Raw genomic sequence first — 26654 nt, 5'->3', positions numbered from 1 at the left:
AGATATACACTTTTTACTGCTATAATGAACGCCATTATTTTTCATGGTTTACAATTTTAAAACTATTAGTGTTTAAGTTATGAACACTTCAACCGTTCGACATCTTGAAACGTCCATATGAATAATTTTAATATTAATTTCTCTCTTGATTTGTGACTCCAAGAACAATGATTTGTAGGTTTCATCTTTACTGTTTACTTAAATGAAAAATAAAATCTAAAAGACACACACATAAAGGCAGGTGTTAAGCTACTGGCCAATGCTTATATTACATTTTTGTATTTATTTTGTTCCGAGCGACAATTTCCCAAAAAATACCGGAGAGTTTTGTGAACGCCCTGTACTTATTAAATGTCTTTTTGATGAATTTATATCAATCTATTCAACTTTTAACCAGTAATACTTTAATCGTAACAGTTTTCCAGTCGTAGTTTAACCTACATTTTAATTTCTTCCGTATTCTTTTAAGACACTCATTCTTTTACTTCCAGTATCCTCTAAAACACAACTCACCAGCTATTATTGTGAATGAAATGTTCGAGCTTATACACATAATTTTTTATCTCCGTGATACTGAAATAATTTTTAAGTGATTGTTGTAAGTATATAAATTATAATACTTTATTAGTTTTGATGGTAGAATTTAATTAAAATAAACCGTTCAGTTTGGTACACTAAAACAGTTTATAATGTAATTAAATACGTACCCAAAAAGAAAGTATAAAAATAAAAAAGGATCATATTTTTAAATCAAATTTATTAAAACAATTATTAACCTATAAATTCTTTAAATAAATGAATATTGTACTCGTTAGTCATATTGTGCTGATCTATTAGTTCTTTAATCATTTAAAGCGATTACATATCTACCTTTGTTGATAGGTTATCAATCAGATAAAAAGTAACCGATACGATTTGATCTTGAGATATTCGAATAGTTGTATCGATAGTGTCGATATGGTTATTAACCAAATGAGCATCCTAACAAAGAAAGAATTCACATTTATAAATGTACCAGTGCTTAATTTTATTTTTGTGTACATGTGAGGTCGTAAGTATTGTGTATGTGTTTGATTCTGATATTTCGTCTTGCATGTGATATATCCGTGTTCTCACCTTTTGTGTCATAATTGTTTAATTTCAAGTGTGCTAATGTATGTACAGAGATTCGTTGTACAAGTGCTTTGTAAATTTTGCATAAATATGTTTAAGTTATTTTCAAAAATGAGAATTACCCATGGTCTATTTCAAATGTACTTAAACAAAATCTATAAAATAAGTGTTTTTTCTGTGCAAACAGAAAGGTTTATGTGTGTATATTCCATTAAAAAAAATTAAAACCAATACATTTTACAAGGAACTACGTTTTAGCTTTTGAATGACTAATGATACAATTAGTATACTTCTTTGGTATTAAATGCCTAAAACTCAATCTATTTTCATAATTTCAGTGTGCAACAACCATAAAATTTATCCCTTCTTTTACACACATTTTTGCCAAACTCTAGTGGAATGAATTCACAATTAGTGATTCAACATTAAATAATTAGTTCTAACATAGCAGGTTCTAAACACTCCAATTATACGTAGGAGCGTAATAGTGAATTACTAACTACTATTACATGCCGCTAGAATTTGGTAGAAAATGTATATCGCCACATAATACCATTAAGTTTGATGTCTTTTGTACATATCCAGTATATATTATTTTCGATTGGAGGTTCAGACGTAAGAAAGGACGGTTTCTTTTACAATAACCTACTGAAGTAATTTTATTGTTTGTGCTCTGGGATTTCTTTTCCTTACACAAAGTATAAGGATCCCTAAAGAGAAATTATAAAAAAACTACAATTTAATTAGAAATACATACGTTATGATTTTCCCTTCAGAAACACATTTAAGATATTTTTAAGAACCACTTCTATTACAAATGTTCAACTCCTAATGATCCTAAACGGCGGTAGTAAACCCATACTCCTAATCAGAGGCTAAAAATCTAAGAGAGCTCTACTCCAGCTAGACGTGTGTTTGCAGCCAAGTTGCCCAAGTGGTTCGGTGAACGCCCAGGCAAGAAGGCCGGAGAACCCAGAGAGCCCTGAGGAAGAGGAAGGTGGCAAGGCCGATAAGGAGGAGGATGTAGCACCAGAACCCGAGGAGGAGGAAGGAGGAGGAGGTAGAAGAGGAGGTTGAGGAAGAAGAAGAGGAAGAGGAGGAGGAAGAAGAGGAGGAGGAATAAACATTCTCTCGAGAGGTAATAATTAATATGAAAGTATCCAAAAATATAAATGATTTAAAATTTAACACATCATACTTCAACACAGTGGTAAAAAAAGATATCAGTTTATAACAATTACCTTAATGCAGATATTACAATAATTAGTTGTATTAATTTATTTATTTGCCACGCGATTTGAATTTCAACCTTCAGTTACACAAATTTGGATAGTTCAAAATGAAATACGATAATGAGTAGTACAAATAACGTTATGTACGGCGGAAACTACAATATAACCTAACTACTCTGAACTTGTTTAAAAAAATTAATACTTTTATAAATGTGTATTAGAATAGTTAGTGTCGATTTTAAAGCGTTTTTTTTATTATTATTTTATACTAATCCTAATTCAAAGTTAACAGGGAGTTTTAACAAATCCAAATAGTAATTTCAAACCTTGGGAAAAATTAAATACAAGACGTTAAAAAACTAAAACGGTGCATTTCAAAAACGTTCAAAAACAACTTTAAAACGCGCCCATTGATTATCAATGGATAATTCTATTTATGAATTTATATTTCTTACAGTCTTAACATTTTCAAAATTATACGTATATGTCCGAGAGGATTGTTGACAAAACAATGCTGAAAAACCCAAAGAGACGAAAAGCATCTTACGCCCTTATGTTTTATTGGATTTTCCTGATTCTCTATATAAATGTATTAAACATTTATAACTCGATATGGAACAAAATGAAATTGAGTACCTAAAGGTGGTTAAAGTAATATTGAGAACTTGTCCATATTACTATTCAAACTTTCGAAAATCCACTGAATTACATAAGACCGTACTTACTGTAATGAGCAAGAAACGACTTTTTATTGTTTTTTATTGATTTTATTCTGCTTTAATTTTTGTAATGATATGGATTTATATTGTAATATATGTACTTATTATTAAAAGTAAGGGTTTGTTCGGTTTGCAGAACTCAAGAAGTTGGTCGCCACGGAATTATAGGGTCGTCCAACTGTCCATCCTTAACGAACATCGGGACGGCCGTCCAACGCTAACAATATCGACAAACACGGGCGACCCTCCTACTTTAATTGGTTTGTCATCAGCGAATGTTGACTCGCACAAAGAGCCAAACATCTCCCAATCTTCTGACAGCTCTGTATACCATTCTTTCATTAAATATCGTTCACGCCAAAATTTACTTGCGCCTTTCCTTGCTCCTTACATTTGACTGAAATCACTTCGGCACGACTGGATGTTTATTTTGTTTTCAGCATGTAAGAAGGCTTTGTTTTAATTTTTAGATCGTAACTTAAATTGTGTAACTCACAGAGAGATTTCCTTGTATAAAATAAAGTTATTTGTTATTATAAGAAACGTGTTGTATTATATCCAGTTCTTGGTCAATACTGCAGTAAATTTGTCAACAATTCTACACTTTTGGGGAGTGTTATGAATATACTTAAAGCGGAATGAGGCTTTCACAAATAATACATAGATTAAAACACGAACCGTATAATAAAAAGCAAACATAATACTTAAAATTACACACATCAATCCTTTGTTATGTGCATGTACTAAAATAGGCGTTTGGGGAAAAAAATTGGTGCCCTTTTAAAACTGAACGATTGGAAAGGGTTTGGTAATTCCGGACCAGGAAGTCCGCTGCAGGAAAAACGAGAAGTCTCCCTGAAAACCCTGGGATGCTACTTAAAGTGCAATCGAATTTTGGATTGAGTATTTTTGTAATAGTCACAATCCTTCAAGGTACTCTTTATGAAGACAAAAAAAATAACATTTTGTCATCACTTTTTCACGAGGAATCATAAACATTTTGAAGTAGTCGCTTTAGGCCATTTTATATTCAGGCTCAAAAAAAAAAAAAACGTCTAATAATAAGGATTTAAAATTTTACAGTAAGTATGTGAAACATTACCGGAGGGATTAAAAGTTTTTATTTTGAAAACACGAGTTAATTATCTTACCATTTATGACGAAAAATATTAATTTTAGGTACTTAGGAATTTAAAGTGTGTCAGAAAAACGGATACAATAGAATTTGTGTTGATTTTATAAAGACTCCGGGCGCCCTTCAGATTTTCAGTCTGCTTCCTCCCGAGTGCTCGGGATGCACAAGCAAAGATGTACTCTCGCTCTTCCCTCACCAGCGGCAGTCTCCTTTCACGGCCTTACTTAATCTCTCCCTTTACTATGCACTTGATAGCTACGTTCTCGGTTCTATTAAAACGTAACAAATAGTTTTTACAAAAAGACTAATCTCCCTGAGTCTTGTATCGTGTTAAGTTGAGCACGCTTGTTTAATAAAGTATCAAATGAAGATATATATTTTATATAATGTTACACTAATAGGTTTGAAAAATAAACCATTCCAAAAATCGTTAGACGAACATTACAGAACTTCAGCGCTTGACAACAAGAGCTCTTTATTACGCGATCTGGACTATATGCTTTGAAATTCTGCATTTTTATAACGTAAAAGAATACAAAAATTATCGTTTACTTTAAAACACCACAAAAGAATACCAAAATAACACACTCTACCCTAATTGGAATAGGTATCAGGTTAAGAATATAAGTAGTCCTAACCGTCTATTTTAATAAATTAATCTATTTATAAAATGTAGAGACAAGAATAATACAAAAAAAAATCCATAGAAATTAACCAATCGAAAAGGGTATATACATGTGCATGTGTCCGCAAATTTAAGAATCATCTCATAATTTGGCTCATAATGGTCCTTTTAAACATGTGACGTATAAGGTCTTTTACAGGATGTATACTTAAGATTATATTCAGACGAGAAATAGACGTGTGTTTTATTTTAAAAATAATCAATTTCTTAAATAATTACTTGATTAAACAAATATGTTATTCTCTAAAATTGTAACTGTAAAATATAATTTCCCTCGAGTCATAAATCATTAAAAAGGTGTCACTGGAAGGTATAATACTTTGTTGTATTGGTAACTCAACTATTGCAATCAAAGGTTTAACTTAACACATACTCCAAAACGTTCTAATTTTTATCTGCAGCTGTTTTTATTTTAGTCTTGTTACACAATTACCTGAACTTTATACTTAAAATGTATATAACCCCTATGAAGTAATCGAACACGTGTTTTTACTGTATAATTTCTCAAATAGAGTTATTCTGTTCCGAGTTTAGCGAAAAATAACAGGAGGTCCCGGAAGCGCGCCCCTCCCAAAACTCGGAGCAAATCATAAAAAAAAAACAATCACATGCCACTAGTGGGAAGAGAGAGACAAAGAGAGACAAGAATTCGAGTAAAATGATATATATAATTAATGAGGTGGCAACATTTTCATGCAAAAAAATACAATTACTGCAGCAGCACCACGGTGCACCGTGTAACTTAAGAACTAAATAACAAACAGATAAAATTCCAATATAGACAATAACATAATAAATAGAAATAAATAACATAATAAATAAATAATATAATATAGAAATTTGATATATAAATAACAATTTTCAGGTACGGCAGTAGTAAATCTAAAAATTTTAAAACAGGTAATTTTTTATGAACTGAGGGGAGGGAAAAGGTTGTAGAATTTCTAGGCCCACTAATTTTAAAAAGTAATTTGGTTTCAAGTTTGTAGCCGAAAATTAAAAAAAAAAAATATTTAAAGCCAATTTTCGAAGGAGGCGGGTGGGCTTAGTTGCCTCCACGAATCCGAATTAAAGATGAAATCCTCCCCTTCAGTTCATGTAACTAAACTAAATAATACTGGCTAATATACTGGCCCTCCTCCAGATCTAACATCTGGCAGCGCTCCATACAAGCCTATCCTCTCAAGTGGTATAAGAAAAAAACACATTTTTGATCCAACCTTGTTCCAGATGAAATGAATAGGAGCACATACACTCCGGTTGGATGCCGGTACAGAAGCGCTGGCAGGGCGAGGGCATTCAATTTTTCAGTTGTTACCATTGGGCAGACTCGCCGCACCATTCCGTTGACGGCACTCACGGGGACCCTGCCGAAAGTAGAAGAATTAGCCAGCCATGTGGAACGGGACGAGCAGAGAACAGACAGCACAACGCAGTAGCTTCTCCGAACGTGTCTGACCGCTCCGAACAGTAGCCGGTGCCGGTGCCGGTGCCGGTGAACAGCTGGTCGGTAAACTAGTCAAGGTCAACCAGCTGACCTCAACCAAACAGTCCAACCAGGCAGAAAATCAATACTTGACGGAGTGACTCCCCCACCGACTGACAAGAGTGGCCGAGGTGGGAAAAATAATAGACAAAAATAAATTGTCCAAACTGAGCCCCGGCTCAACCTCCCCCACTAAAAAGGGTGCAACCCCAAACAAAACCTCTCCCCCACTGAAAGAAGAACCAACAAGCTCTGGCACAGGAAACGGGAAGTCGAGAACCCTAACAGGAAACGAAGTCCTGAGCAGGAGGCAGACAAAACACGATCCTCCTGAAAATTTTGAGAGGCGCCTCTCTTGGAGAAAGAAGAAAAGAGAAAGAGAGTAAAACGACAATACAGAGAAAACCAGGGGTGATCAGTCCCCGGACACACCCCCGCAACCCGCACCAGTATCCAGAGCATGACCAGAGGTATCACCACGGAAGGCCTTCAGATGAGAAACGTGGGCCTTCCGCCACAACCTCCCCGATACGGGATCAACCAACTCAGCAGAAACTGGGGAGAGAAAACGAAGAATCCGGTGAGGACCTGTCCCACCGATAGCAAAGTTTGGCTGCCCGTTTAATCCACGGCCGAACTGACCGGATGGGCCTTACAAAAGACAAGATCCCCCACCTGGAAGGGGTTAGCAATACGTCCCTTATTGAATTTTCCTCCTCACCCTTTCCCTAGACTGTAGGAGCTTAACCCTGACTGCTTCCCAAGTGTCACTCACATTGGGAGTACCAGGTACTGGTAGAAGACTATCCAGACTCCAGAGATTTAGACAAGGGATCAGAAGGAGGACGACTAAACATGACCTGAAAAGGCGTGGAATCATGACTCTCGTGAAGAGCAGAATTGAAGGCTAACTGAAGCCAGCTCAGATTTTCGTCCCAGGTAGTTTGTTTCTCAGCGTGATAAGCGATGAGGGCGGCTCTGAGATTGCGGTTGAACCGCTCAGCATGAGAAGGCTGGGGGTAGTAAGGAGATGTCGTAACATGTTTTGATTCCATGCCCAAAACAGAAGCGATGAAACTCCCTCGACACGAATTGTGTGCCGTTGTCTGAGACGAAGGTGGCGGGCACTCCAAAATTCTGTAGAAGGCGGGACTTGAGTGCCTTGACGGTGAGCGACGCCGTGGCACTCCTAAGAGGAATCAACCAGCAAAACTTAGAGAAAGCATCCACAGCGACAAGCAGGGAGGTGTTCCCTGACTTGCTACGGGGAAAGGGCCCCACATAGTCAATGAACACTTTTTCAAGAGGCCGCTCCGCCACCTCGGAGGAAAGAAGTCCTAATTTGGTATTTTGTGCTGGTTTACTGACCGAGCAAAGATGACAAGCTCGTACTCTACCAGCAATGTCTCTGTCCATACTCTTCCAGATATAAACTTATCTCTGATTTTAGCGATGGTCTTGTGGATCCCTAAATGACCGCCCCACGGGAGAAACATGAAAATAGGAAAAGACCATCGGTATGAGGGCACTCGGCAGAAACAATCTTGGGACCACCTCCGCGTCGGGCACGACAGCAGAGGACACCCTTGGACAAGAAAAGTAAGGAGAGTGGGCTTCTCCCTCCTGGAGCTCACCAATGATGTTTTGACAACTCGGGGTCTTGAAGTTGGTGAGAGCCAAAAACTCTCAAAGGCAGCAGGGAAATCCAACATCACAGTCCCCACACAACGGTGCTTGAGAATCAACAGGATCGCTGGGTAGATGATACATTCTAGAAAGAGCAGTCGGCGACGACGTTTTGGGTGCCGGCGAATGTGCTGCACCCTGAATTTAAAAGGCCGCAATTTTGACAACCCAGCGACCAAATCTTCCCGAGTTGTCGAGGATGGGCCAATAGCCAGGAAAAGAGCCTGATTGTCAGTTTCCAGCAGAAATTCGGAATGCTCTAGGAACCTCCGAAACTTATCCATGCCGAAAACGACCGCCAGACACTTCCAGCTCATAAATAGAAGATTTCTTTTCCTGAAGGGTCAAAGTCCTAGATGCAAAAGCTATAGGTTGCCGAGCGCCGTCGAATTCTTGAGAAAGCACAGCTCCTACAGCACAGGATGAGGAGTCAGTCTGCAAGATGAAGGGCCTACTAAAGTCCGGTATTTCGCAGCACAGGAGGTTGGATAATGGCCTCCCTAAGCAGTTGAAAAGCACGTTTCTTGATCTTCACCCCCAAACGAACTTTGCGTCTTTCATTCTTAAAGCGTTCATCAGGGGCGGCCACCTCGGCAAAGTCAGGAATAAACTACTACGGTAGAAATTAACCATGCCGATGAATCTGGCAACACCCTTGGCATCCTTCGGAGGAGGAAAATCCCGAATGCCCTTGGGTCCTGGCAGGGTCCTATAGATACACCCCTAGACGAACACGAGGTGACCAAGAAACGATATTTCAGACTTGGCGTAAGACACCTCCTCCGGATTGGACTGTAAGGCCAGCCCTACCCAACCTAACCAAGACCTCCTCAAGATGTTTAACGTGTTCCGTGAAAGACTCACTGTAGACCAGAAGGTCATCAAGATAATTAAAGACATACCTGAACTTCACATCGTGGAAAATGGAGTCAAGCAACCTAGTTAACGTTTGGGCCCCCACAGCTAGCCCCATCGGCACAGATCGGTACTGATACAAATTCCACGGAACACAGAAGGAGGCCGTGAGAGGAACGTGATTCCTTCTTCAAACGGAATCTGATGATAGGCTTGGTTCAAATCAAATATAGTAAAAAATTTGGCCTTACCGAACCAATCAAAAGCAGAATGGAGATCGGGAGAGGCACTGAGTCTATTTCAATCTTGGCATTAAGTTTTCTTAGGTCGACCACCATACGATTTTTTTCCATTCGGCTTTGGAACCAAGAACGCTGGACTGGCATACGATGAGTTTGAAGGCTCAATAACTCCTTGATCCAAGAGATCCTTGATGATACCACGCATAACCTCCATCTTTGGAGGAGCCAACTTGTATGGGTGGGAGCGTACTGGCTGAGTGTCAGTCAGACGAATTTCATATTCAATAAGATGGGTAAGAACCGAGCTTGGGTGTGAGGACCTCCGGAAATCTTGAGCAAAGCTCACGGAGAACCCCAGCTTGCTCCTCATCCAAGTGACCGAACGGGTCCCCAGGGGCAGAACCTTCCTCACACTCCACCTCACCAACCTGCGGTGTCGATTTGAATTTATCAGAAAAGGGGACTGACACTCGCCGATTGAATTTGAAATAAGACTGGCCCGCCTGAAGATCCAGCACCAAACCAGTCTTTTGAATAAAATCCGCCCCCAAAATACAGTCCATGCTCAGGTCCTGGGCCACAAGGAAGCTCCACACCCATGAAAAACATTCAACCTTAAACTTGATTGAAGCCTTCCTCGAAATTGGAAGAGGGGAATTAGAAGCAGTCCAGCAAGTTAAAGAAGACTCCTCGGTGTGCTTCACCAAAACCTAACCTTGAAATGGCTTCAAAAAGACGGGAAGAGATGAGGCTACAGGCTGACCCGGAATCAACTAGGGCCTTATGCACTGAGTCTCCCACTAAGACATTGATATAAGGGCACACCGAAGATGCTGTCCTAAGCCGTAGGTTTCCCTTTTCTGCTAGGCTCGTAGTGTCCAAACTATTAATCACATTTTTCGCAAAGGTACTATTTTTTTGAAATTTTTTCTTAGACCTCGGGGGAACTTCAGATAAAACCCCCCTTTGATCTAGTTTTTTGGACCAGTGCGATATCTCCTAGGACACTCCCGACGAGTATGACCTCGTTCACCACAGGCATAGCAGATGGGTAGACGAAGCCCACCTGAGTGGTGTGGCCCATCCACGGGATTCTGTACGGGCCGTGACAGCCCTGGAGGGCTGGATGGAACGATGATTGTTCCTCTCCGCCCTCTGCCGGTCAGCAAACTGCACGCTGCGCGAAGCAATGCACAGACGGTCCAGTTCAGAAAAGGTGGAAGGGCGACCAGCAAAAACTAGACGGGACCTCTCTTCAGGATTGAGACCCTCAAGGATGGTGGTGACCACAGTACTTTCGGGGATGTTGAGCCTTAACACCCTATCAGTGTCCCTCACCTCGGCCACAAACTTTTGCCAAACTCTCTCCGTTGCCCTGAGGCCTAAAGAATTTCTCCACACGGAGACGTTCCCTCAACTGACCAGGAACAAAGAAATCCAATGTCTCCCTATGAAAATCATCCAGGGTACCACCCCTCTGGAGAACTCGAACCAGACAGTCACCCAAAGGTGGCCTACAAAACGGAGAGATTGACATGCAGGAAGCTCGCTCCCTGAAGACCAGGCAAGTCATGCAGTCGCAGGATCTCAGAAAGAAACCGCAGCAAGGCTTCAGTATCTAGACCATCCACCGTTGGTAGTCGCTGCAGCAACGGGGTAAGTGGGTTCGGAAGCTTGTGATACTGAACAAAGGATCCCGTCATCACAGCTCCCAGTCCTCCAGATCCAGCAGGCATTTGGGTCACAGGCCCCCGGGCCCCGTCCACACCAGACACCCCCGACGCCACGCCCACATCAAAATCAGCAACAACTGACCCAGGGATCCGGCATTCACCCTTAACAGCCCGCAGCAGAGTCAATCGCAGACAAAGTTTTTTCAGGAGCCTTTGCCCCCTCGTCCCTCTCGAGTACAGTCAGCAGGCCGTCAACCAAGGTGACGCGTTCCTCCAACCACTCCTTATCACCAGAACTGGTAAGCTTGGCTCTAAGTAGCGACAGTCTCATATGTAGATGGGTAAGCCGGGACAAATACCTAGCCCTCTCTCGGCCAGTAGGCGGCGACTCCAACCAGTCCTCCTGACTATTCTAAAACGTCTCCAACTTAGCCTCCAAAATAGGCCTCTGCTTCTGGAACGTCAAATCTCTAGGCCAGGTCGTGTCCAGTTCCATATTATCACGCAGTTGCTTCCGCATGGACTCGCAGTCGGAACCCGGAGTAAGCCCACGAGCCAACAACTCAAAATGGAGATCCTCCTTCAACAAGTATTCAGGCACCAGAGAGACAGGCATGATAAATAAATAAATGACACAGACTAACAAGTAACACACACTGACTCGAAGTCAACGACTAACAAAGCAAACAACTAAGGCGACAAGTAAATAACGCAGTGAAACAACACTCTCAGCAGGGTCCCCAGAATTCCTGCCGTCCACGAAACACGGCAGCGAATCCAAAATACCACAACAAAACACTACGCCGTACCAGAACAAAACCAGAAAAAAAACAACGATGACAATGTATAACAAAAACACACAAGTAACAATAATCAGAAAATAAATAAACAAGTTCACACACTTCCTGTCGATCGGCGAAAAAAATAGCACAGGCGAGACGGCACAGGCGCAGGAAGTCAACTAACAACTTCAACTCGTGCCTCTCACCACCAGTGGCAAAACAAAAACCCCGGCCCGCAGAGGGTAAAAACACGTAACCACGCTCTGCTACCATTTTGTTCCGAGTTAGCGAAAAATAACAGGAGGTCCCGGAAGCGCGCCCCTCCCAAACTCGGAGCAAATCATAAAAAAAAAAAAAAACAATCACATGCCACTAGTGGGAAGAGAGACAAAGAGAGACAAGAATTCGAGTAAATGATATATAATTAATGAGGTGGCAACATTTTCATGCAAAATACAATTACTGCAGCACCACGGTGCACCGTGTAACTTAAGAAACTAAATAACAACAGATAAAATTCCCAATATAGACAATAACATAATAAATAGAAATAAATAACATAATAAATAAATAATATAATATAGAAATTTGATATATAAATAACAATTTCAGGTACGGCAGTAGTAAATCTAAAAATTTTAACAGGTAATTTTTTTATGAACTGAGGGGAGGGAAAAGGTTGTAGAATTTCTAGGCCCACTAATTTTAAAAAGTAATTTGGTTTCAAGTTTGTAGCCGAAAATTAAAAAAAATATATATTTAAAGCCAATTTTCGAAGGAGGCGGGGGCTTAGTTGCCTCCACGAATCCGAATTAAAGATGAAATCCTCCCCTTCAGTTCATGTAACTAAACTAAATAATACTGGCTAATATACTGGCCCTCCTCCAGATCTAACATCTGGCAGCGCTCCATACAAGCCTATCCTCTCAAGTGGTATAAGAAAAAAACACATTTTTGATCCAACCTTGTTCCAGATGAAATGAATAGGAGCACATACACTCCGGTTGGATGCCGGTACAGAAGCGCTGGCAGGGCGAGGGCATTCAATTTTTCAGTTGTTACCATTGGGCAGACTCGCCGCACCATTCCGTTGACGGCACTCACGGGGACCCTGCCGAAAGTAGAAGAATTAGCCAGCCATGTGGAACGGGACGAGCAGAGAACAGACAGCAACGCAGTAGCTTCTCCGAACGTGTCTGACCGCTCCGAACAGTAGCCGGTGCCGGTGAACAGCTGGTCGGTAAACTAGTCAAGGTCAACCAGCTGACCTCAACCAAACAGTCCAACCAGGCAGAAAATCAATACTTGACGGAGTGACTCCCCCACCGACTGACAAGAGTGGCCGAGGTGGGAAAAATAATAGACAAAAATAAATTGTCCAAACTGAGCCCCGGCTCAATTCCTTGAGAAGTTAACCTGATGTTGACGACCTAATCTCGATGTCTGTTGTCATTAGTCTGTCCTAATGCTATCTCAAAAACGAATTACTTATAGTTTATTTTCTCCTGCTGCAATATATAAACAATGTCACAAATTAATATACTGAATTTAACTTGTATTTTGACAACGGTTGGGGCCGCAATAAAAATCACACGCTTTCAAAACTCCTTCAGCTTTTACTAAACTAAAAGAAATCCGGAAAACAGAACAATTTTACTCTTTAAGAGGACATAAATTATTTGCCCTTGCGATAGGGATTTTATCATTATTAAGAGAGAGAGCTGAATCGTCTTGGCAGGCTGTACACAATATAGACAGATCTGTGAAATGATTCAAAAATCAAGATATTCAGAGTTGATAAAGTTGTTACGACCAACATATTGGATTTAAAATCATAGTGATACGTGTTTAAATAATTGTCTAACGAGAGTAAAAGGAAAAATTGTTCTTAAAAACCAAAAGAAGTATTTCGCCATCAGAAAGTTTATGCATTCTTCTTATAATGTACAGGTTGCGGTAAAAGTTATTGGTCATCGATTTATCGATTTCTTCAAACATACTTTTGCTTTTGCAACTCCTGGAAGAAATAATATTGTTCTACTACCATTAAAAAAGCATACAATAAAAGAAAGGTTATTTTAAAATGGGCAAATCTAGAGGATCTTAAAAAACTCAATCTTTACATTTACATACCGACAGAATATGAGAATTCGATGGTAAACTATGACCAAAAACGGAAATACAAAGTTGCAGAAATCAATGATTGATTCCTTATGTATAGATATATTATTATAACATCTATGTCATAAAACAGGTGTATTTGATATGATTTTACTCATTTTCTTGTTAATATAAACAGTAATAAATACGGTTTGAACAAATCTTGAGTTTAATTTTATCCCTAATTCATGCTAAAAAGGGATCAGTCAAAAACGTTTAGGATTTTTTAAGGCAAAAAGAGTTTTTGGATGCACGTGAAAATGTTTATAACCATTCTAACTCAGCCGATATGAGTATTACTACCCTTACCCAGACAAATATGAGTGTGATTCATCAGTATGTAAGACAATACATTTCTAGTAAAACCGATGAATTCCCTAGTTGCAGTGCCAGATTTTACGATAATCACCGACTTTAAAAGTTGGTGGAGGGACTATTTTTTACAAGAAAATACTATTTTCCTTGGATACTTCTGGGCGTTATACTCCCAAGTATAATCTTCATAGAGTGTCTCTAAAAACCAACCAGTACATGCAAATTAGTCATTCTGAACAATACAATGGGTCTGTCGTTACTAGACAGTTTATTTTATGGGTCTTAAGTCATGAAGTTTACAGCTGATGAACTCTAACCGAGACAAGCTAATATTGATTTCCACTTCAGTTTAACCCAACGCGGCAATACTAATATTTGCAAGAAAATAGAGGACATAAAAACTGGACTCATACCTTTTTCTAGAGTATGCGATCAAAACATTTAAGATAAACTGTCTTTTTTTAGAATTTTCTGATTATCATTACAAGTTATGTATATAGATGTACAATGTTCCGAAAATTGTAACTTATGCTGTATCTCATATGACGCATTTTATTATTTATAAACAAAAACAGAATGAGAGCAAATAAGGTAAATGCCTGATGGAACATAATGCTTGCTCTTAAACCCGCGTAAACACTGTAGAATAAATAAGATTGTATGTATATAGCTTAAGAGAAATCCAGTACAATTATGTCATCCTCCCCTCCAATTCATTCCCTTATTTTGATCAACAGCTTTAAATTAATAATCCACGAGCCATTTCAATCCGCTATAAATATGAAGACTTCCTATTTTGAAGCTGAAAAGCCTTGAAAGACTGCACTTTAATTAAGAGTAAAATGCAAGGTAAATTTTCCTACAATCTATTTTGTATAGTAATACACCTCTGACAGAATCAAGGCAGAAGCAATTTTAGAACATAGTTTCTGATACAATCGATACATGCGCAAAGTTAGCAGATTTAATATTTGGGCGATAATTGCTTTTCAGTTATTTGCATCAGCAAGGTGTATATAAGGCTGGCTAGCAAAGTAACCTACCTCACTCTCCAAATCCCTGGCCTTAAGGTAAGTGACAAGAAGTAGCAAAGGTTAGATATTTTTATAATTAATCAAAACGTCAGCAATCGAAAATAAATCAAACCACCATAACAGGTTTTTGGTAGTTTATCGTGCACCATACGAAAATAATGATAAAATCTATAAAGTAATTTATGGAAACTATTACCAAAATTCTGCAGGGTTGGTGATGCCGTTATTTTGTATAATTCGTTTGATCTGTGGAAAATATTGGAAATTAATATAAAAAAATAACAAAAACTAAAAGAAATAAAACAACAAAAAATAAAAAATAACATAGAACTCGAGTTTTATATTATTTTTAAACTATATTGTGACAGTAATCATTTTTAAAACTTTAAAATGTAATACTCATTGTATTTTGGGTTTAAATTTAAATGAAAATAACATAATTTAAAAATAACAAAATGCCTTTTTTGACCAGTAGTTTTCAGATACATCTGATTTTCTAAATAACCAGTCAATACCTTAATAAATGAATAACAAATTGTATCATGGCATTGTAAGTAAAAAAGTAATCTAAATAATATGATTTAAATATTAAATAGGTCAGTATTTTCCAGATGTTAGGACATAGTGGACGTAGCAAAATGCCTTGCTCGACATTTTGAATTTTGACTGAATTTTGACAATGTTGAAAATCCAGACTCACATTATGTGAATGAAATTGCAATAACAACTTGGCAGCTTCCAAATCAACTTGCGCGTAGTAAACATGAAGATAATTAAACCATGTCTTCAATATCCACGTTTTTAAATTCCACCAATATTTAAGAATCACATTTCAAGTCAATTGCTTGCCCCTTGTGGTCAGGAAGTACATCAATATGTATTTTAATGGATCTCTTGAAAAACTTAAACTGCCAGCTCTCTGCCTAACATCTGGAAAATGCTAATTTTAACTTTAATTACAAATGCCGTGATACAGGATCAGTGGATCAATTTCAGCGCTAGATGTATCTTCAAGAGCTTTCTCGTTTTCCATTAAAATGCTTCCAGTAGAGTAAGATTTCTTCTTCTAGTCCGCAATGCATCATTATTAATAACAACATTGCAAATAACGTACTGAGGTACATCAAAACACTTTATGTATTTGAAAATGGATCCCTATTAAAATAATCATCACTACTTAGTCTTTCCTTTCGCAGTTATTTGGCCATTTTAAGCCTACTGCGACAACATACAATTTCTAAGGAGAAAATTCGCCGACATTTCAATAAAAAAAAGTGTGCTAATATAATCGAATAGACCCACGGATCCTGGGCTGTCTGTGGAAAATAATTGCATTGGATTCCAGAATGGATTTGCCCTGATTTGCTTCTGCTCAAATTCAGAGACGAGCTTAATTAGGTTCCAAGTAGTTTATATTGTAGGATAAGTTAAAACCGGTGTAAATAAAGGTTCGTGATGTCAATGTCCCGAAAACCCCATATGCTAGTACACTATCGGACAGTATTAACGAAGTATCCCTAAATGCAAATTTGTATTAGTACGCTGTACGAAAGAAGTTAAAATTATATCAGGGTATTTTCACGATAATCCCTGACAGATAAAGGAATAATTGTTATCAGTTATATTCCTTATCTAATGCGATATCTTACCTTACTCGATTAGGAAACCCAGTTGAAACGTTGATCATAAGTTTAAAAGTTAAGTTGCTTGAAACCTACTACTTTTCGAAAGTAACAATATTTATTATTCTAGCCTTACCTTTTGTTCTTTTCGGGTCGACAGCGTCATGCGCATAATGCCTAGAACGGCACCTGAAGAAGCTGTTAGGATAAAATAATCATTTGGTGGAATAGTTATGTCCATAAAGAGAGGTTTTTAGTTTCTTCAGAGTACAAAACAAAACATTTACGGGGTTGTTCGATTTATTCAGCAAATTACTAGCGTTAATTTGAGTCAAGATCAGAGCCAGACTAGTACCACTAGCGAAGCTGTGAACTGGTATTAAGGGAAATTCTCTGAACAGGTCTTTCAGTCTATTGCATGTTGAAGCACGTACTTTAACGAGTATTACATTAATGAAGTAGACCATTTAGGTATCAGAGAAAGTACTGTTACTATGTACATTGTATTTCAACTCAAACCAATGAGAATTGTTTTACACGGACTTATATCTTAAATACAGAAGAACACTATTTATGCCACAAAACATTAATGACTTATTTTAATAAGCATCTAATATATCTAGCATAATCACTTTCTGTTCCTAACTAATCATACTAGTTCTTCCAGAGATGTACCGCTCAACGATGGTAGCCTGCGTGATAACAATGGTAACGTTGATGAGTACAAAGGAGCAAATGTCAGAGGCTACCTCAAGTCAACGCTACTGCGGAGATTCCCTCAAGAACGCCCTCTCACTTGTCTGCAATGGCGGATTCAACAAGAGATCAGGCAATGACCTCGTTGAAACCAACGTCCTTAGTGGTAGGTAATGCTAGGTTAGTGTATCATTATTTTGAGGCAACAAACTACCTCAGTGGTAAGAGAACCTAGGTTTATGTATCACTATGTCGAGGCAACAAACTACCTAAGTGGTAAGCAGAGCTAAGTTTATGTATAATTATGTCATTCCAGATGATCCTGGGAAGGTCAGGCTGTTCAGGGACAGAAACATAGCGAGATCATTACGTCTCCGTAAGCGAGCAAGGGGAGTCGCTGATGAATGCAGCCACAGATCTCGCAGCATTAACGAGGCTTCATCCTTCTTTGTTTCCAGATGATCCTGATACAGTCAGGCTGTTCAGGGACAGAAACATAGCGAGATCATTACGTCTCCGTCAGCGAGCAAGGGGAGTCGCTGATGAATGCAGCCACAGATCTTGCAGAATTAACGAGCCTTCATCCTTCTTTGTTTCCAGATGATCCTGATACAGTCAGGCTGTTCAGGGACAGAAACATAGCGAGATCATTACGTCTCCGTCAGCGAGCAAGGGGAATCGCTGATGAATGCAGCCACAGATCTTGCAGAATTAACGAGCCTTCATCCTACTTTGTTACCAGATGATCCTGAGACGGTCAGGCTGTTCAGGGACAGAAACATAGCGAGATCATTACGTCTCCGTCAGCGAGCAAGGGGAGTCGCTGATGAGTGCTGCCACAGATCTTGCAGCATTAACGAGCCTTCATCCTACTTTGTTACCAGATGATCCTGAGACGGTCAGGCTGTTCAGGGACAGAAACATAGCGAGATCATTACGTCTCCGTCAGGGAGTAAGGGGTGTCGCTGATGAGTGCTGTCACAGATCTTGCAGCATTAACGAGATTTCATCCTACTGTGTTTCCTTCCAGATGATCCTGAGACAGTCAGGCTGTTCAGGGACAGAAACATAGCGAGATCATTACGTCTCCGTCAGCGAGCAAGGGGTGTCGCTGATGAGTGCTGCCACAGATCTTGCAGCATTAAACGAGCTTTCATCCTACTGTGTTTCCAGAGGATCCCAATAGTCCACGTGTTCCACTGTATAAATGTTAAATGGTAGAGGCAATCATTTCAAAATTCATTATTTGTGTCAACTTTATTTTGTTTGACTCCTTCAATTGACTTCATTGTATTAAATTTGTGAAATGCCTATTTCAAAAAATCTGTACGTTATATTCATATATAAATAATAAAAAAGCACCCACAAATCAACACTTGGAAGACTTTCTTGTACTTTTCCCTGTGATAAACCTATTCTCATATATTTGACCAATGTGAAATGCAATGTAGGAGTTTTACATAAGAAACTCTGATAATCAAGGCTCTAATTTATGAAGCTTACTAAATCTTCTGAAGATAAGTTCCACGGAATAATATGCTGATGGCAGTCTACAACACTTGTAGCCCACAAAATAATGGTACTTAATAACATATAATACTGAACAATAAACCCCAACGATTCTCTCATTTCATCAGTTCTAAAAAACAATCAAAAGATTAACGCAAGTAATAAATTTGTCAGAAAATTAAATTTATAAGAAAAAAATACATTTAGGGATTTTTTAATTTCTGCTGTGAATTTCCTAGTTTATCAACTCATTGTAGTTTTGTGAATCAAAAGCATAATCCCAGCTGTCGTGAGGGTATATTCTACACAGAATATTCTTCATTCTTTAGAGAGAAATTTCGTAGTTAAAATTACATGAACCCAGAATTTCACAATAGGTTAATTTTCTAATTTATTGTGTTAAAATCAGAGTAAATAAAATATATGCCCTTTTAACTATGTCAATGCTATTATTTACACATGCATTGTAATTAATATACTCAATTTAGGTTAGATAGTACGATATCGGAGCGAAACAATACCAGAATAACATTGACAAACTAACATTCGAAAACTATTCAAAATCCTACCTGCAACTCTATCAGATAAAAACAATGATTGATACGTAAAAACTTCACGAGGACAGTCTTTCTTTTTGACAATGATGTTTTCGTCATGAAATGTGCAAAACACTTTGTTTCTGGATGGAGAAAGCTACTGATATTGATGAACAACATATCCAAACATCCAATTTTTTATGTGTTATATATAATGTTTTTATCATTTTACAGTATAAAAAAGTCATTCACAGTTCTTATCTGTTTAGAGACAATTAATAGCTATAATTAATACATAAAAACATTTAGGCAACGAGTAAACTGGCCAGAAAGTTTAATTTATTATTATACTTATTATTATTCTCTGTTGATATGCATACCGAAAAATATCACCCTCGTCCCTTTTTTGATTATTCTGGGGCATAAAAAGGGTTGAAACAAAGATAACGGATGTGACGTATGGATCAGTTATAGCGAGGGAAGTGGTGGACGAGGAAACTCAGAACCAAGATCAACAAAAAAGATAAAAGTCCCATTGTACGTAAAGAAGTATCTCTTCTAGATGTAATATACATTATGGGGTGAGAATACATTAAAAGATTCAAGGTTAAAGGAGAACTTTCGAGGACTCACATTTAATGAGAAAGAATTCCTCGCAAAAGTTAAAGAACTTGACTCTCCAATACCAAAGGCATTGTCTCTTCTCGCTGGCATTGGTAACACCACTTGCCCCAACGGTAGATAACTTAAGTTCAGAATGCTTCCAAGAAACTACATTGATTGAGAGTATCAGGAAGTAGAGATCCCAGGATACTTCGGCGTTGCTGGACCCATCACCCAACCCCTTTATCATTCATATCCCTGCATCGCAGTTTATGCGCAGCGCATAACTTAGCTGGAGTCGTGGATTGGGACCTACCACAAGGAGTTCGAGCTCAAGATGCTAATGCAATACATCCAAATATCAACATGCTTGGATGCGCACCATCGGTGCATCTATCCCCTGAACAGCTAGCGTTCCTTTCAAAAGTTGGAATTACGCAAAATGCTTTCCCTATGAACAATGGATCGATTCCTCTCAACATAACCGCTGATATTAGCGGTCCAACGTAAATCGACACAAGTACACAAGTAAAAGGCATCAATCTCAGCCCGTCCCCGAACGAAACTGTAGGAAGTATAGGCCAGATAGAAAATTAAGAGACAAGATACTTATGGTATTCTAACAGATTTGTTGTCAGATATTAAATATCCAGTAACACATTTACTTAGCTGCATTGCCGTTACTACTAACCACCAAGTCATCTTAACTGTTACACTGTTTTATTTTATGAGATACGTTATCAACATCAAGTATATGAACATAAATGTTTTTGTTTGTATGACTCAAAAAATAGGATATATATATATATATATGTGTGTGTGTGTGTGTGTGTGTGTGTGTGTGTGTGTGTGTGTGTGTGTGTGTGTGTGTGTGTGTGTGTGTGTGTGTGTGTGTGTGTGTGTATATATATAAAAAACTTTGTTTCTGGATGGAGAAAGCTACTGATATTGATGAACAACATATCCAAACATCCAATTTTTTATGTGTTATATATAATGTTTTATCATTTTACAGTATAAAAAAGTCATTCACAGTTCTTATCTGTTTAGATACAATTAATAGCTATAATTAATACATAAAAACATTTAGGCAACGAGTAAACTGGCCAGAAAGTTTAATTTATTATTATACTTATTATTATTCTCTGTTGATATGCATACCGAAAAATATCACCCTCGTCCCTTTTTTGATTATTCTGGGGCATAAAAAGGGTTGAAACAAAGATAACGGATGTGACGTATGGATCAGTTATAGCGAGGGAAGTGGTGGACGAGGAAACTCAGAACCAAGATCAACAAAAAAGATAAAAGTCCCATTGTACGTAAAGAAGTATCTCTTCTAGATGTAATATACATTATGGGGTGAGAATACATTAAAAGATTCAAGGTTAAAGGAGAACTTTCGAGGACTCACATTTAATGAGAAAGAATTCCTCGCAAAAGTTAAAGAACTTGACTCTCCAATACCAAAGGCATTGTCTCTTCTCGCTGGCATTGGTAACACCACTTGCCCCAACGGTAGATAACTTAAGTTCAGAATGCTTCCAAGAAACTACATTGATTGAGAGTATCAGGAAGTAGAGATCCCAGGATACTTCGGCGTTGCTGGACCCATCACCCAACCCCTTTATCATTCATATCCCTGCATCGCAGTTTATGCGCAGCGCATAACTTAGCTGGAGTCGTGGATTGGGACCTACCACAAGGAGTTCGAGCTCAAGATGCTAATGCAATACATCCAAATATCAACATGCTTGGATGCGCACCATCGGTGCATCTATCCCCTGAACAGCTAGCGTTCCTTTCAAAAGTTGGAATTACGCAAAATGCTTTCCCTATGAACAATGGATCGATTCCTCTCAACATACCGCTGATATTAGCGGTTCAACGTAAATCGACACAAGTACACAAGTAAAAGGCATCAATCTCAGCCCGTCCCCGAACGAAACTGTAGGAAGTATAGGCCAGATAGAAAATTAAGAGACAAGATACTTATGGTATTCTAACAGATTTGTTGTCAGATATTAAATATCCAGTAACACATTTACTTAGCTGCATTGCCGTTACTACTAACCACCAAGTCATCTTAACTGTTACACACACTGTTTTATTTTATGAGATACGTTATCAACATCAAGTATATGAACATAAATGTTTTTGTTTGTATGACTCAAAAAATAGGATATATATATATATATATATGTGTGTGTGTGTGTGTGTGTGTGTGTGTGTGTGTGTGTGTGTGTGTGTGTGTGTGTGTGTGTGTGTGTGTGTGTGTGTGTATATATATAAAAAACTTTGTTTCTGGATGGAGAAAGCTACTGATATTGATGAACAACATATCCAAACATCCAATTTTTTATGTGTTATATATAATGTTTTATCATTTTACAGTATAAAAAAGTCATTCACAGTTCTTATCTGTTTAGATACAATTAATAGCTATAATTAATACATAAAAACATTTAGGCAACGAGTAAACTGGCCAGAAAGTTTAATTTATTATTATACTTATTATTATTCTCTGTTGATATGCATACCGAAAAATATCACCCTCGTCCCTTTTTTGATTATTCTGGGGCATAAAAAGGGTTGAAACAAAGATAACGGATGTGACGTATGGATCAGTTATAGCGAGGGAAGTGGTGGACGAGGAAACTCAGAACCAAGATCAACAAAAAAGATAAAAGTCCCATTGTACGTAAAGAAGTATCTCTTCTAGATGTAATATACATTATGGGGTGAGAATACATTAAAAGATTCAAGGTTTAAAGGAGAACTTTCGAGGACTCACATTTAATGAGAAAGAATTCCTCGCAAAAGTTAAAGAACTTGACTCTCCAATACCAAAGGCATTGTCTCTTCTCGCTGGCATTGGTAACACCACTTGCCCCAACGGTAGATAACTTAAGTTCAGAATGCTTCCAAGAAACTACATTGATTGAGAGTATCAGGAAGTAGAGATCCCAGGATACTTCGGCGTTGCTGGACCCATCACCCAACCCCTTTATCATTCATATCCCTGCATCGCAGTTTATGCGCAGCGCATAACTTAGCTGGAGTCGTGGATTGGGACCTACCACAAGGAGTTCGAGCTCAAGATGCTAATGCAATACATCCAAATATCAACATGCTTGGATGCGCACCATCGGTGCATCTATCCCCTGAACAGCTAGCGTTCCTTTCAAAAGTTGGAATTACGCAAAATGCTTTCCCTATGAACAATGGATCGATTCCTCTCAACATACCGCTGATATTAGCGGTCCAACGTAAATCGACACAAGTACACAAGTAAAAGGCATCAATCTCAGCCCGTCCCCGAACGAAACTGTAGGAAGTATAGGCCAGATAGAAAATTAAGAGACAAGATACTTATGGTATTCTAACAGATTTGTTGTCAGATATTAAATATCCAGTAACACATTTACTTAGCTGCATTGCCGTTACTACTAACCACCAAGTCATCTTAACTGTTACACTGTTTTATTTTATGAGATACGTTATCAACATCAAGTATATAAACATAAATGTTTTTGTTTGTATGACTCAAAAAATAGGATATATATATATATATATATATATATATATATATCGTGGGTTTAGAATAAAAGGGTTCTAACTGACATTTTTTTCATAAAATGAGGTTTTTGGTGTAATAAGGTTCTAACTGACAAACTGAATGTATTCTAAACATCTGTTTTGGTTTATGTCAGCTGATAATTTAATAATAAGCAAAATAAGATAGTTCTATCTGCTAAAGTCACTCTTTTACAATTGAAGAAGGTTCTAACTGCAACTTACAACCATATTGGTCCCAAAAACAAATAGTTTTAGTTCAATAAGGTTCCATTTGCAGATGGAACCATGTTATTTAAATGAATTATCTTTTTCAATGCAGTAAGGTTCTATCAGCTGATGTAAAAGCCTGATTCAATGTATTAAGGTTATTTTGCTTGCGGTTTTCCTAGAAACTGTAATATTATTTATTGGGATGTTTTATAACTAATATGAGTTCCATAAACGATAGTGAAATATTAGAGGCACTAGATGATAGTGAAGATCAGTGTGCTCCAAGAAATCAGAGTTTCACTTCTGACAGGTAAGAAATCTAACCTAAAATAAAAACCCATACTGATGTTTTGCTCTAAAACCATTAACATAGATAAAACAACATTAAAACTGGTAAATGGCTATATACCAGAATCCAAATTGAATGCTAAATTTGTGTATTTTATTCAAATAGCTATGATTTTTATCAATCAAAATTTCTATTAAAGTCTATAGTGTTTTCATTTGGTTATAATTCCATTAGTTTTATTCATGTATGTTCTGAATTTTTTCTTTGATTTTAGCAATGCTGGTTCAGAGAGCAATCTTGATCAATGTGTAAACAACAACTATGTTCCTACAAAGGGTGATCCCAATGAACAAGGAGATGACATCCAAGATGAACAAGTAGAAGAATATCCCACTGAATGTGTAAACATACTAGATCCAAGTAACTCAGAAATGTAAGTCGTGTTAATATAGGATTTCAATAATTTTCATGAAATTACACAAACAGTCCAAATTCAGTACAAATTAATTATTAACTCCTATTGAGATAACCAATAACTACCTAAATATAGATAGGCTATTTGTAAAGAATAAGTACGTATTTGCATTTTCATGTTCTACGCAATAACCTACCTACCTAGGTTGTATTTATAATCTACCTAATCTAATCTGTGTTCTTTATTCCAGTAATTATGGTGCAACACAATAACCTTGAGCAATATATGGAGGACATCCATGAAGAAACCGCAGAGGATAACCATGACATCATAGAGGGACAATCATGATGAAATCACAGACAACAACCATGATGAAACCACAAAGGATAATTACTATGACCAACTGGCTGAGGACAACCATGATCAACTCGCTGAGGACAGTCATGACCAACTCGCTGAGGACAACCATGATAGGCAACTTTTTAGTGATGAAGGGAACATTTTTTATAGTCATAACAGCAAATCAAAACTGTGACGAAGTGCAAGAAGACTTTTTAAATGTACTAGATGGAACTGTAGTTACAATTATTGAAGAAGATACACAAAGCATTAATGAAGGTGATTTTGTCACAGAACTTTCTTCTAATGAATCAGTACAAACTTTGGTATTTACTCCGGACAAGTCTCCTCACCCTACTCCTGAGGACGAACAAATTCAACAGACAATCACTGAAGGCACTCCAGATGATATTGACAGCTTGCCTGTCCAGAAGAAGCCTAGGAAAAGATTACAAACTCCAGATAACTGGAAAATAAACCAAAGGAAAAGAAAAACACCAGGCAGGGGAAGAATATATCAATCAAAAAGGTAAACTAATTCATAAGAAAGAAATTAAAACAAAAAAAGACTGCCTAAACATTGCAAATTCTTTTGCAATAAGAAGATTACTTGCGATGAAACAGGCAGTATTTAAGGCTTTTTATACTTTAAAGAACGCAAAATGAGAAGTACATGTTCTTAAAAAATCTTACTGAAAGATCGCTAACAGCCAGAAAACAAAATAAAGGTGTTGAAAACTCTGTATCAAGACGTCAGTTTTTCTTTTCGATACTATTTTAATATTAACAATGAAAGAATCCAGGTTTGTAAAACCTTCTTTTTAAGCACTTTAAGCATTTCTCAGAAACCAATTTATAATGTCCATCTTAAGAAAGACCCTGAGACTGACCTACCAAAAAATGACCAAAGAGGACATAACAAAAGTACTGTGATTCCTGCTTACGCTAAAAAATGATGTCAGGATACATATAAAATCCTTCCCAGTTTGTGGAATCACATTACTGCAGAAAGAATTCCTCTAAACAGTAATTTAGACAGTTTCATTAAATATTCTAAGATGTATTCTCTTTTTGTTGAAAAACATCCTGATACTATTATTAAAGAGAGTATGTATAGGAGAATATTCTTAAACAGAATTTAACATGGATTTCCATTTTCCAAAAAGTGATCGCTGTGACACGTGTGAAGAGCACAAGGTGAGTCTTAAAGAGAAGTTGCCTGCAGATTCAGAAAAAATACCAACTTCATGTAGCAGAGAAAAATGCTATGCGAGAAGCAAGACATAAAGATCGTGAAAACTCTGATGCTACTGTATTAAGTTTTGACTTACAAAATGTAATTACTTGCCCAAGAGCTGAGATTAGCAGTTTTTTTTTACTTTAGTAAATTAAATGTTTACAACTTAACTGCCCATTTGAAAACAAAAAATGGTAAGAAAGTTTACTGTGCTCTGTGGACAGAGGTAACACAGGTGGTCGTACAGGCAATGATATTGCCAGCGCTGTATATAAAATTGTGAAGAAAGTTTTGCTAGATTTTCCCAGAAACCGACAACTTGATAACTTGGAGTGACTCATGTGTTCCTCAAACAGAAATCAAATGATGACGGGGGCTATGATGCTGATTCTTAAAAACAATCCTCAACTCACATCGATTACAATGAATTATTCAACACCTGTCATGGAGCTGTCCAAGAAGTAGACAACATTCACAGCCACATTGAAAAAGCGTTTAGTGG

General features: G+C 37.7%; 1 long non-coding RNA gene across 1 annotated transcript; it reads left to right on the top strand.

The window, feature by feature from the left end:
- The first annotated feature begins 405 nt into the window (after positions 1-405).
- LOC124370708 lies at positions 406-3260 on the top strand. The gene is made up of 4 exons (XR_006923208.1): positions 406-416; positions 716-718; positions 2035-2251; positions 3201-3260. It is a non-coding gene; the product is annotated as an uncharacterized LOC124370708 (long non-coding RNA).
- The last annotated feature ends 23394 nt before the right edge of the window (positions 3261-26654 follow it).

This window comes from Homalodisca vitripennis, unplaced genomic scaffold (assembly GCF_021130785.1).
Source record: "Homalodisca vitripennis isolate AUS2020 unplaced genomic scaffold, UT_GWSS_2.1 ScUCBcl_453;HRSCAF=2497, whole genome shotgun sequence".
Lineage (NCBI taxonomy): Eukaryota > Metazoa > Arthropoda > Insecta > Hemiptera > Cicadellidae > Homalodisca > Homalodisca vitripennis.
Note: the sequence above shows the minus strand (reverse complement) of the source record. Positions and strands in the feature narration are given on the sequence as shown.